This window comes from Pseudophryne corroboree, chromosome 1 (genome assembly GCF_028390025.1).
Source record: "Pseudophryne corroboree isolate aPseCor3 chromosome 1, aPseCor3.hap2, whole genome shotgun sequence".
Lineage (NCBI taxonomy): Eukaryota > Metazoa > Chordata > Amphibia > Anura > Myobatrachidae > Pseudophryne > Pseudophryne corroboree.
This window is the reverse complement of record NC_086444.1, coordinates 736157188-736170867: the sequence shown is the minus strand read 5'-3', so window position 1 is coordinate 736170867 and position 13680 is coordinate 736157188. Positions and strand designations below refer to the sequence as shown.

The window sequence follows — 13680 nt, the reverse complement described above, 5'->3', positions numbered from 1 at the left end:
GTGCTCCTATCATCCTAACAGTTTGCTTTTCAGAATGTAATGGGTCTCTAAAACTATGTAACATTGTGCTGTATTGTGCTTTGCTAACCCTTTGAGTCAAATATCCAAGTTGCTCTTACTTTATATCCCAACTGTTTGCTTTTCAGAATGTAATGGGTCTATAAAACTATGTAACATTGTGCTGTATGGTGCTTTCCTAACATTTTGAGTCAAATATCCAGGTTGCTCTTAATATCCTAACAGTTTGCTTTTCAGAATGTATTGCATCTTTAAAACTATGTTGCATTGTGCCTTTTGATGTACCATTGTGCTGTATGGGTTTTTCCTAACATTTTGAGTCAAATATCCAGCGTGCTCCTATCATCCTAACAGTTTGCTTTTCAGAATGTAATGAGTCTCTAAAACTATGTAACATTGTGCTGTATTGTGCTTTCCTAACCTTTTGAGTCAAATATCCAGGTTGCTCTTACTTAATATCCTAACAGTTTGCTTTTCAGAATGTAATGAGTCTCTAAAACTATGTAACATTGTGCTGTATTGTGCTTTCCAAACATTTTGAGTCGAATCTCCAGCTTGCTCTTAATATCCTAACCGTTCCTATTTCAGAATGTAATGTGTTTCAAAAACTATGTTGTGCCTTATGGTGTAACATTGTGCTGTATGGTTTTTTTCCCTAACATTTTAAGTCAAATATCCAGGTTGCTCTTACTTTATATCCCAACTATTTGCTTTTCAGAATGTATTGCATCTTTAAAACAATGTTGTGTAGTGCCTTATGGTGTGACATTGTACTGTGGTTTTTTCCTAACATTTTGAATCAAATATCCAGGGTGCTCTAAATATCCTAACAGTTTATATAATGCGTCTTAAAAACTGGCGGAGTGCCGTATGGTATGTCATTGTGCTGTATGGTACTTTCCTAACATTTGAAGTCAATTATCCAGCTTGCTCTTAATATCCTAACAGTTTATATTTCAAAATGTATTGTGTTTCTAAAACTGTGGTATTGTGTTGTATGGTTTTTTCCTAACATTTTGAGTCAAATATCCAGCTTGCTCCTAACATCCTAACTGCTTTTCATAATGTAATGTGTTTCTAAAACTATGTGGTGTTGTGCCGTATGATGCTTTCCTAACATTGAGTCAAATATCCAGGTTGCTCTTAATATCCTAACCGTTTGCTTTTCAGAATGTATTGCGTCTTAAAACTGTTGTGTTGTGCCTTTTGGTGTGACATTGTGCTGCATGGTTTCCCCCCCCCCCCCCCCAACATTGAGTCAAATATCCAACTTGCTCTTAATATCCTAACCATTTCAATTTCAGAATGTATTGTGTCTCTAAAACTGTGGTATTGTGTTGTATGGTGTGACAGTGTGCTGTATGGTGCTTTCCAAACATTTTGAGTCGAATATCCAGCTTGCTCTTAATATCCTAACCGTTTCTATTTCAGAATGTAATGTGTTTCAAAAACTATGTTGGTGTAACATTGTGCTGTATTGTTTTTTTCCCTAACATTTTAAGTCAAATATCCAGGTTTTTCTTACTTAATATCCTAACCGTTTCAATTTCAGAATGTGTTGTGTTTCTAAAACTATGTGGTATTGTATTGTGTTGTATGGTGTGACATTATGCTGTATGGTTTTTTTCCCTAACATTTTGAGTCAACTATCCAGCTTGCTCCTAGCATCCTAACTGTTTGCTTTTCAGAATGTAATGGGTCTCTAAAACTATGTAACATTGTGCTTTCCTAACATTTTGAGTCAAATATCCAGGTTGCTCTTAATATCCTAAGTTTGCTTTTCAGAATGTATTGCATCTTTAAAACTATGTTGTGTAGTGCCTTATGGTGTGACATTGTACTGTATGGTTTTTCCCTAACATTTTGAATCAAATATCCAGGTTGCTCTTACTTTATATCCCAACTGTTTGCTTTTCAGAATGTAATGGGTCTATAAAACTATGTAACATTGTGCTGTATGGTGCTTTCCTAACATTTTGAGTCAAATATCCAGGTTGCTCTTACTTAATATCCTAACAGTTTGCTTTTCAGAATGTATTGCATCTTTAAAACAATGTTGTGTTGTGCCTTTTGGTGTGACATTGTGCTGCATGGGTTTTTTTCCCCCCAACATTGAGTCAAATATCCAACTTGCTCTTAATATCCTAACCATTTCAATTTCAGAATGTATTGTGTTTCTAAAACTGTGGTATTGTGTTGTATGGTGTGACAGTGTGCTGTATGGTGCTTTCGTAACATTTTGAGTCTAATATTCAGCTTGCTCTTAATATCCTAACTGTTCTATTTCAGAATGTAATGTGTTTCTAAAACTATGTGGTGTTGTGCGGTATGGTGCTTTCCTAACATTGAGTCAAATATCCAGGTTGCTCTTAATATGATTGAGCAACTGCCAAATTTTGTCTGCTTGTGTGCAAGAGGCATTGAATGGGAGCAGCATTTGGAAGGCATGCTGTTCCTTGTAGTGCCAATGGGAGATCCTGTGGGTGGCTCCTGGGTAAGTTAGCTCTCTGTCTGGAAGTGTTTTAGTAAAAGCCTTTATCATGAGGCCTACTGTGACAAATTACATGGCCCTATGTGGGCACTGCTATTATGTAGGTTAGGACTGCTGTATCAGAGAAGCCGTGACGTGGCCAGCAGCTAAACATGTGTTTGCAAACATTTGTGACTAATTCTCTGAATTTTATTACCAGATAGGTTCAGGGATGGTTACAGGTAATTTTCAGTGTGCGGAAGGGAATTTAGGGGTGGAGATTTGCAACCCCCTCCTCTCTGTCTGTTGCTCTTAATATCCTAACAGTTTGCTTTTCAGAATGTATTGCATCTTTAAAACTATGTTGTGTGGTGCCTTCTGGTGTGACATTGTGCTGTATGGTTTTCTCCTTACATTTTGAGTCAAATATCAAGCTTGCTCTTTCTTAATATCCGAACAGTTTGCATTTTTTTTATGTAATGTGCCTCTAAAACTGTGGTGTTGTGCCGTATGTCGTGGCATTGTTCTGTATGGTGTCTACCTAAAGTTTTCTCTCCCATATGCAGCTTGCTTTTTCTTAATATCCTAATACAAAGGTCCTCAAACTTGCTTTTCAAGGCACCTTAATGGTCCAAGTTTTAAGTATATCCAGTTCTATAAGGTGCCTTCCATTATGGCATCATGTGATTTGTTGACTTCCTTGTAGGGTGTTTTGCATTTGAAATGGTCCGTTTTATATTGTTTACAGACTTTACTTACTAGTATTGTTTCCACTTCTCACTAGGGCAGCTACTCTTTTGAATGTTGAGGTTTTTGGGTACCTGAAAGAAAATGGTGTGCTTCATCCATTAGCAAATTTTCAAGAGGAAGCAAATGTCTTCAAACACGAAGGACAGCTCTGTGGGTGACATTAAAAGCGAGCATCAGGATCCAGTGCTGCAAACTATTGTGTTTCCGAAGCTGCCGGACTAGATGTTTGTTGGCTTCAGTGCACAGGTAAATATCTTTTGTATTCGTTTTACATAACTATCTTCCTTTCATATCGTAATAGTTTGTATTGCTGGGTATAACATGTTCTGATGGCTGTATTGTGCCTTGCTGAAGTTGTCAGCCCATTTCCAGCTTGCTTTCATTTCAAATCCTAATAGTTTGCATTTCATAATATAATGCGTCTCTAAAACTATGCAGTGCTGTATGGTGCCTTTGTACCATTTTCAGTCCCATATCCAGCTTGCTTTTTCTTAATATCCTAATAGTTTGAATATCTGGTTTAAACCAGTATTCAGCATCCCTACAACCGTTAGACTTAATTGTCACTTGCGCCGTTAGGGTACGCTTGCCGGCACAGTTAGTATAGCATCATGCTGTGCCGTATTGTGCCGTGCGGCATGGCATTGTGCTATATGGTGCCTTCCTAACGTCCGTCCCATATCCAGCTTGCTTTTTCTTAATATCCTAATAGTTTGAATATCTGGGTTAAACCAGTATTCAGCATCCCTACAACCGTCAGACTTAATTGTCACTTGCGCCGGTAGGGTACGCTTGCCGGCACAGTTAGTATAGCATCATGTTGTGCCGTATGGTACCGTGCGGCATGACATTGTGCTATATGGTGCCTTCCTGACATTGTCAGCCCCATTTGCAGCTGGCTTTCCTTTAAAATCCTAATCGTTTCCATTTCAGATTGTAATGCGTCTCTAACTATGTGGCGTTGTGCCGTATGGTGCTTTCCAAACATTTTGAGTCGAATATCCAGCTTGCTCTTAATATCCTAACCGTTCCTATTTCAGAATGTAATGTGTTTCAAAAACTATGTTGTGCCTTATGGTGTAACATTGTGCTGTATGGTTTTTTTTCCCTAACATTTTAAGTCAAATATCCAGGTTTGTCTTACTTAATATCCTAACCGTTTCAATTTCAGAATGCGTTGTGTTTCTAAAACTATGTGGTATTGTATTGTGTTGTATGGTGACATGCTGTATGGTTTTTTCCCTAACATTTTGAGTCAACTATCCAGCTTGCTCCTAGCATCCTAACTGTTTGCTTTTCAGAATGTAATGGGTCTCTAAAACTATGTAACATTATGCTGTATTGTGCTTTCCTAACCTTTTGAGTCAAATATCCAGGTTGCTCTTACTTTATATCCCAACTGTTTGCTTTTCAGAATGTAATGGGTCTCTAAAACTATGTAACATTGTGCTGTATTGTGCTTTCCTAACCTTTTGAGTCAAATATCCAGGTTGCTCTTACTTAATATCCTAACAGTTTGCTTTTCAGAATGTATTGCATCTTTAAAACAATGTTGTGTAGTGCCTTATGGTGTGACATTGTACTGTATGGTTTTTTCCTAACATTTTGAATCAAATATCCAGGTTGCTCTTACTTTATATCCCAACTGTTTGCTTTTCAGAATGTAATGGGTCTATAAAACTATGTAACATTGTGCTGTATGGTGCTTTCCTAACATTTTGAGTCAAATATCTAGGTTGCTCTTAATATCCTAACAGTTTGCTTTTCAGAATGTAATGGGTCTATAAAACTATGTAACATTGTGCTGTATTGTGCTTTCCTAACATTTTGAATCAAATATCCAGGTTGCTCTTACTTTATATCCCATCTGTTTGCTTTTCAGAATGTAATGGGTCTCTAAAACTATGTAACATTGTGCTTTATTGTGCTTTATTGTACTTTCCTAACATTTTGAGTCAAATATCCAGGTTGCTCTTAATATCCTAACAGTTTGCTTTTCAGAATGTATTGCATCTTTAAAACTATGTTGCGTGGTGCCTTATGGTGTGACTTTGTACTGTATGGTTTTTTTCCCTAACATTTTGAGTCAACTATCCAGCTTGCTCCTAACATCCTAACTGTTTGCTTTTCAGAATGTAATGGGTCTCTAAAACTATGTAACATTGTGCTTTCCTAACCTTTTGAGTCAAATATCCAGGTTGCTCTTACTTAATATCCTAACAGTTTGCTTTTCAGAATGTATTGCATCTTTAAAACTATGTTGTGTAGTGCCTTATGGTGTGACATTGTACTGTGTGGTTTTTTCCTAACATTTTGAATCAAATATCCAGGTTGCTTTTACTTTATAGCCCAACTGTTTGCTTTTCAGAATATAATGGGTCTATAAAACTATGTAACATAGTGCTGTATGGTGCTTTCCTAACATTTTGAGTCAAATATCCAGGTTGCTCTTAATATCCGAACAGTTTGCTTTTCAGAATGTAATGGGTCTCTAAAACTATGTAACAATGTGCTGTATTGTGCTTTCCTAAATATTTTGAGTCAAATATCCAGGTTGCTCTTACTTAATATCCTAACAGTTTGCTTTTCAGAATGTATTGCATCTTTAAAACTATGTTGTGTGGTGCCTTATGGTGTGACATTGTACTGTATGTTATTTTCCTAACATTTTGAATCAAATATCCAGGTTGCTCTTACTTTATATCCCAACTGTTTGCTTTTCAGAATGTAATGGGTCTCTAAACTATGTAACATTGTGCTGTATGGTGCTTGCTTAACATTTTGAGTCAAATATCCAGCTTGCTCTTAATATCCTAACAGTTTGCTTTTCAGAATGTATTGCATCTTTAAAACTATGTTGCATTGTGCCTTTTGATGTACCATTGTGCTGTATGGGTTTTTCCTAACATTTTGAGTCAAATATCCAGCGTGCTCCTATCATCCTAACAGTTTGCTTTTCAGAATGTAATGGGTCTCTAAAACTATGTAACAATGTGCTGTATTGTGCTTTCCTAACCCTTTGAGTCAAATATCCAAGTTGCTCTTACTTTATATCCCAACTGTTTGCTTTTCAGAATGTAATGGGTCTATAAAACTATGTAACATTGTGCTGTATGGTGCTTTCCTAACATTTTGAGTCAAATATCCTGGTTGCTCTTAATATCCTAACAGTTTGCTTTTCAGAATGTAATGGGTCTCTAAAACTATGTAACATTGTGCTGTATTGTGCTTTCCTAACATTTTCAATCAAATATCCAGGTTGCTCTTACTTTATATCCCAGCTGTTTGCTTTTCAGAATGTAATGGGTCTCTAAAACTATGTAACATTGTGCTTTATTGTGCTTTCCTAACATTTTGAGTCAAATATCCAGGTTGCTCTTAATATCCTAACAGTTTGCTTTTCAGAATGTATTGCATCTTTAAAACTATGTTGCGTGGTGCCTTATGGTGTGACTTTGTACTGTATGGTTTTTTTCCTAACATTTTAAGTCAAATATCCAGGTTTTTCTTACTTAATATCCTAACCGTTTCAATTTGAGAATGTGTTGTGTTTCTAAAACTGTGGTATTGTATTGTGTTGTATGGTGTGCCATAATGCTGTATGGTTTTTTTCCCTAACATTTTGAGTCAACTATCCAGCTTGCTCCTAACATCCTAACTGTTTGCTTTTCAGAATGTAATGGGTCTCTAAAACTATGTAACATTGTGCTTTCCTAACCTTTTGAGTCAAATATCCAGGTTGCTCTTACTTAATATCCTAACAGTTTGCTTTTCAGAATGTATTGCATCTTTAAAACTATGTTGTGTGGTGCCTTATGGTGTGACATTGTACTGTATGTTATTTTCCTAACATTTTGAATCAAATATCCAGGTTGCTCTTACTTTATATCCCAACTGTTTGCTTTTCAGAATGTAATGGGTCTCTAAACTATGTAACATTGTGCTGTATGGTGCTTGCTTAACATTTTGAGTCAAATATCCAGCTTGCTCTTAATATCCTAACAGTTTGCTTTTCAGAATGTATTGCATCTTTAAAACTATGTTGCATTGTGCCTTTTGATGTACCATTGTGCTGTATGGGTTTTTCCTAACATTTTGAGTCAAATATCCAGCGTGCTCCTATCATCCTTAAGGCCCCCATCCACTAGTCAGATTTGGGCAGTTTTCTTCAGATTTCGATGCATCTGACCGTCATATCTGAAGAAAAGTGTCACATTGGATGGCTCTTCAGATCCAATGCTCACTCCCGTGTCAGATATGTCTGAACTACAGATCTCTGAGGCTGCCCCAACTATTTATCTGAATCTGAAGAAAACAGGTGCACATCGGATTGTTTTTTTTACTTCAGATGTATCTGATCAGATTCATCTGAAGCGTCACTTGACTGGCATCTCCCTGACCACTCCCACCCACCAAGAGGGGGAACAGCGGCAGCAGCAGCATCAGATCAATCACATGTAGCATGTGTGCATCAGATATATCTGATGCGATCTGGCACATGATATATTGCATCAGATATATCTGAAGTGAATGTAATGAAAATTAAAGCCAGGGTCTGATCCGATTCCCGGGACGCTCCCGGGAGAGTTCAAGAGAAATCTGATGCTATCTGCAGTTCAGACAAGTCTGAGTAGTGGATGGCCACCTTAACAGTTTGCTTTTCAGAATGTAATGGGTCTCTAAAACTATGTAACATTGTGCTGTATTGTGCTTTGCTAACCCTTTGAGTCAAATATCCAAGTTGCTCTTACTTTATATCCCAACTGTTTGCTTTTCAGAATGTAATGGGTCTATAAAACTATGTAACATTGTGCTGTATGGTGCTTTCCTAACATTTTGAGTCAAATATCCAGGTTGCTCTTAATATCCTAACAGTTTGCTTTTCAGAATGTATTGCATCTTTAAAACTATGTTGCATTGTGCCTTTTGATGTACCATTGTGCTGTATGGGTTTTTCCTAACATTTTGAGTCAAATATCCAGCGTGCTCCTATCATCCTAACAGTTTGCTTTTCAGAATGTAATGAGTCTCTAAAACTATGTAACATTGTGCTGTATTGTGCTTTCCTAACCTTTTGAGTCAAATATCCAGGTTGCTCTTACTTAATATCCTAACAGTTTGCTTTTCAGAATGTAATGAGTCTCTAAAACTATGTAACATTGTGCTGTATTGTGCTTTCCAAACATTTTGAGTCGAATCTCCAGCTTGCTCTTAATATCCTAACCGTTCCTATTTCAGAATGTAATGTGTTTCAAAAACTATGTTGTGCCTTATGGTGTAACATTGTGCTGTATGGTTTTTTCCCCTAACATTTTAAGTCAAATATCCAGGTTGCTCTTACTTTATATCCCAACTATTTGCTTTTCAGAATGTATTGCATCTTTAAAACAATGTTGTGTAGTGCCTTATGGTGTGACATTGTACTGTGGTTTTTTCCTAACATTTTGAATCAAATATCCAGGTTGCTCTTACTTTATATCCCAACTGTTTGCTTTTCAGAATGTAATGGGTCTCTAAACTATGTAACATTGTGCTGTATGGTGCTTGCTTAACATTTTGAGTCAAATATCCAGCTTGCTCTTAATATCCTAACAGTTTGCTTGTCAGAATGTATTGCATCTTTAAAACTATGTTGCATTGTGCCTTTTGATGTAACATTGTGCTGTATGGGTTTTTCCTAACATTTTGAGTCAAATATCCAGGGTGCTCTAAATATCCTAACAGTTTATATAATGCGTCTTAAAAACTGGCGGAGTGCCGTATGGTATGTCATTGTGCTGTATGGTACTTTCCTAACATTTGAAGTCAATTATCCAGCTTGCTCTTAATATCCTAACAGTTTATATTTCAAAATGTATTGTGTTTCTAAAACTGTGGTATTGTGTTGTATGGTTTTTTCCTAACATTTTGAGTCAAATATCCAGCTTGCTCCTAACATCCTAACTGCTTTTCATAATGTAATGTGTTTCTAAAACTATGTGGTGTTGTGCCGTATGATGCTTTCCTAACATTGAGTCAAATATCCAGGTTGCTCTTAATATCCTAACCGTTTGCTTTTCAGAATGTATTGCGTCTTAAAACTGTTGTGTTGTGCCTTTTGGTGTGACATTGTGCTGCATGGTTTCCCCCCCCCCCCCCCCCAACATTGAGTCAAATATCCAACTTGCTCTTAATATCCTAACCATTTCAATTTCAGAATGTATTGTGTCTCTAAAACTGTGGTATTGTGTTGTATGGTGTGACAGTGTGCTGTATGGTGCTTTCCAAACATTTTGAGTCGAATATCCAGCTTGCTCTTAATATCCTAACCGTTTCTATTTCAGAATGTAATGTGTTTCAAAAACTATGTTGGTGTAACATTGTGCTGTATTGTTTTTTTCCCTAACATTTTAAGTCAAATATCCAGGTTTTTCTTACTTAATATCCTAACCGTTTCAATTTCAGAATGTGTTGTGTTTCTAAAACTATGTGGTATTGTATTGTGTTGTATGGTGTGACATTATGCTGTATGGTTTTTTTCCCTAACATTTTGAGTCAACTATCCAGCTTGCTCCTAGCATCCTAACTGTTTGCTTTTCAGAATGTAATGGGTCTCTAAAACTATGTAACATTGTGCTTTCCTAACATTTTGAGTCAAATATCCAGGTTGCTCTTAATATCCTAAGTTTGCTTTTCAGAATGTATTGCATCTTTAAAACTATGTTGTGTAGTGCCTTATGGTGTGACATTGTACTGTATGGTTTTTCCCTAACATTTTGAATCAAATATCCAGGTTGCTCTTACTTTATATCCCAACTGTTTGCTTTTCAGAATGTAATGGGTCTATAAAACTATGTAACATTGTGCTGTATGGTGCTTTCCTAACATTTTGAGTCAAATATCCAGGTTGCTCTTACTTAATATCCTAACAGTTTGCTTTTCAGAATGTATTGCATCTTTAAAACAATGTTGTGTTGTGCCTTTTGGTGTGACATTGTGCTGCATGGGTTTTTTTCCCCCCAACATTGAGTCAAATATCCAACTTGCTCTTAATATCCTAACCATTTCAATTTCAGAATGTATTGTGTTTCTAAAACTGTGGTATTGTGTTGTATGGTGTGACAGTGTGCTGTATGGTGCTTTCGTAACATTTTGAGTCTAATATTCAGCTTGCTCTTAATATCCTAACTGTTCTATTTCAGAATGTAATGTGTTTCTAAAACTATGTGGTGTTGTGCGGTATGGTGCTTTCCTAACATTGAGTCAAATATCCAGGTTGCTCTTAATATGATTGAGCAACTGCCAAATTTTGTCTGCTTGTGTGCAAGAGGCATTGAATGGGAGCAGCATTTGGAAGGCATGCTGTTCCTTGTAGTGCCAATGGGAGATCCTGTGGGTGGCTCCTGGGTAAGTTAGCTCTCTGTCTGGAAGTGTTTTAGTAAAAGCCTTTATCATGAGGCCTACTGTGACAAATTACATGGCCCTATGTGGGCACTGCTATTATGTAGGTTAGGACTGCTGTATCAGAGAAGCCGTGACGTGGCCAGCAGCTAAACATGTGTTTGCAAACATTTGTGACTAATTCTCTGAATTTTATTACCAGATAGGTTCAGGGATGGTTACAGGTAATTTTCAGTGTGCGGAAGGGAATTTAGGGGTGGAGATTTGCAACCCCCTCCTCTCTGTCTGTTGCTCTTAATATCCTAACAGTTTGCTTTTCAGAATGTATTGCATCTTTAAAACTATGTTGTGTGGTGCCTTCTGGTGTGACATTGTGCTGTATGGTTTTCTCCTTACATTTTGAGTCAAATATCAAGCTTGCTCTTTCTTAATATCCGAACAGTTTGCATTTTTTTTATGTAATGTGCCTCTAAAACTGTGGTGTTGTGCCGTATGTCGTGGCATTGTTCTGTATGGTGTCTACCTAAAGTTTTCTCTCCCATATGCAGCTTGCTTTTTCTTAATATCCTAATACAAAGGTCCTCAAACTTGCTTTTCAAGGCACCTTAATGGTCCAAGTTTTAAGTATATCCAGTTCTATAAGGTGCCTTCCATTATGGCATCATGTGATTTGTTGACTTCCTTGTAGGGTGTTTTGCATTTGAAATGGTCCGTTTTATATTGTTTACAGACTTTACTTACTAGTATTGTTTCCACTTCTCACTAGGGCAGCTACTCTTTTGAATGTTGAGGTTTTTGGGTACCTGAAAGAAAATGGTGTGCTTCATCCATTAGCAAATTTTCAAGAGGAAGCAAATGTCTTCAAACACGAAGGACAGCTCTGTGGGTGACATTAAAAGCGAGCATCAGGATCCAGTGCTGCAAACTATTGTGTTTCCGAAGCTGCCGGACTAGATGTTTGTTGGCTTCAGTGCACAGGTAAATATCTTTTGTATTCGTTTTACATAACTATCTTCCTTTCATATCGTAATAGTTTGTATTGCTGGGTATAACATGTTCTGATGGCTGTATTGTGCCTTGCTGAAGTTGTCAGCCCATTTCCAGCTTGCTTTCATTTCAAATCCTAATAGTTTGCATTTCATAATATAATGCGTCTCTAAAACTATGCAGTGCTGTATGGTGCCTTTGTACCATTTTCAGTCCCATATCCAGCTTGCTTTTTCTTAATATCCTAATAGTTTGAATATCTGGTTTAAACCAGTATTCAGCATCCCTACAACCGTTAGACTTAATTGTCACTTGCGCCGTTAGGGTACGCTTGCCGGCACAGTTAGTATAGCATCATGCTGTGCCGTATTGTGCCGTGCGGCATGGCATTGTGCTATATGGTGCCTTCCTAACGTCCGTCCCATATCCAGCTTGCTTTTTCTTAATATCCTAATAGTTTGAATATCTGGGTTAAACCAGTATTCAGCATCCCTACAACCGTCAGACTTAATTGTCACTTGCGCCGGTAGGGTACGCTTGCCGGCACAGTTAGTATAGCATCATGTTGTGCCGTATGGTACCGTGCGGCATGACATTGTGCTATATGGTGCCTTCCTGACATTGTCAGCCCCATTTGCAGCTGGCTTTCCTTTAAAATCCTAATCGTTTCCATTTCAGATTGTAATGCGTCTCTAACTATGTGGCGTTGTGCCGTATGGTGCTTTCCAAACATTTTGAGTCGAATATCCAGCTTGCTCTTAATATCCTAACCGTTTCTATTTCAGAATGTAATGTGTTTCAAAAACTATGTTGTGCCTTATGGTGTAACATTGTGCTGTATGGTTTTTTCCCCTAACATTTTAAGTCAAATATCCAGGTTTGTCTTACTTAATATCCTAACCGTTTCAATTTCAGAATGTGTTGTGTTTCTAAAACTGTGGTATTGTATTGTATGGTGTGACATTATGCTGTATGGTTTTTTCCCTAACATTTTGAGTCAACTATCCAGCTTGCTCCTAGCATCCTAACTGTTTGCTTTTCAGAATGTAATGGGTCTCTAAAACTATGTAACATTGTGCTGTATTGTGCTTTCCTAACCTTTTGAATCAAATATCCAAGTTGCTCTTACTTTATATCCCAACTGTTTGCTTTTCAGAATGTAATGGGTCTCTAAAACTATGTAACATTGTGCTGTATTGTGCTTTCCTAACCTTTTGAGTCAAATATCCAGGTTGCTCTTACTTAATATCCTAACAGTTTGCTTTTCAGAATGTATTGCATCTTTAAAACAATGTTGTGTAGTGCCTTATGGTGTGACATTGTACTGTATGGTTTTTTCCTAACATTTTGAGTCAAATATCTAGGTTGCTCTTAATATCCTAACAGTTTGCTTTTCAGAATGTAATGGGTCTATAAAACTATGTAACATTGTGCTGTATTGTGCTTTCCTAACATTTTGAATCAAATATCCAGGTTGCTCTTACTTTATATCCCATCTGTTTGCTTTTCAGAATGTAATGGGTCTCTAAAACTATGTAACATTGTGCTTTATTGTGCTTTATTGTACTTTCCTAACATTTTGAGTCAAATATCCAGGTTGCTCTTAATATCCTAACAGTTTGCTTTTCAGAATGTATTGCATCTTTAAAACTATGTTGCGTGGTGCCTTATGGTGTGACTTTGTACTGTATGGTTTTTTTCCCTAACATTTTGAGTCAACTATCCAGCTTGCTCCTAACATCCTAACTGTTTGCTTTTCAGAATGTAATGGGTCTCTAAAACTATGTAACATTGTGCTTTCCTAACCTTTTGAGTCAAATATCCAGGTTGCTCTTACTTAATATCCTAACAGTTTGCTTTTCAGAATGTATTGCATCTTTAAAACTATGTTGTGTAGTGCCTTATGGTGTGACATTGTACTGTGTGGTTTTTTCCTAACATTTTGAATCAAATATCCAGGTTGCTTTTACTTTATAGCCCAACTGTTTGCTTTTCAGAATATAATGGGTCTATAAAACTATGTAACATAGTGCTGTATGGTGCTTTCCTAACATTTTGAGTCAAATATCCAGGTT

General features: G+C 37.0%; 1 long non-coding RNA gene across 14 annotated transcripts in view; it reads left to right on the top strand.

Annotated features, from left to right (window-relative positions):
* Positions 1-13680, top strand: part of LOC134909391 (uncharacterized) — an 88805-nt gene that overhangs the window by 32771 nt on the left and 42354 nt on the right. For 12 of the 14 annotated variants that reach the window (XR_010175913.1, XR_010175916.1, XR_010175914.1 and 9 more), the window contains exons 7-8: positions 3273-3484; positions 11385-11596. This is a non-coding gene — a long non-coding RNA (uncharacterized LOC134909391). The remainder of the gene's footprint in view (positions 1-3272; positions 3485-11384; positions 11597-13680) is intronic. The other 2 variants (XR_010175920.1, XR_010175923.1) reach the window with 2 other exon arrangements.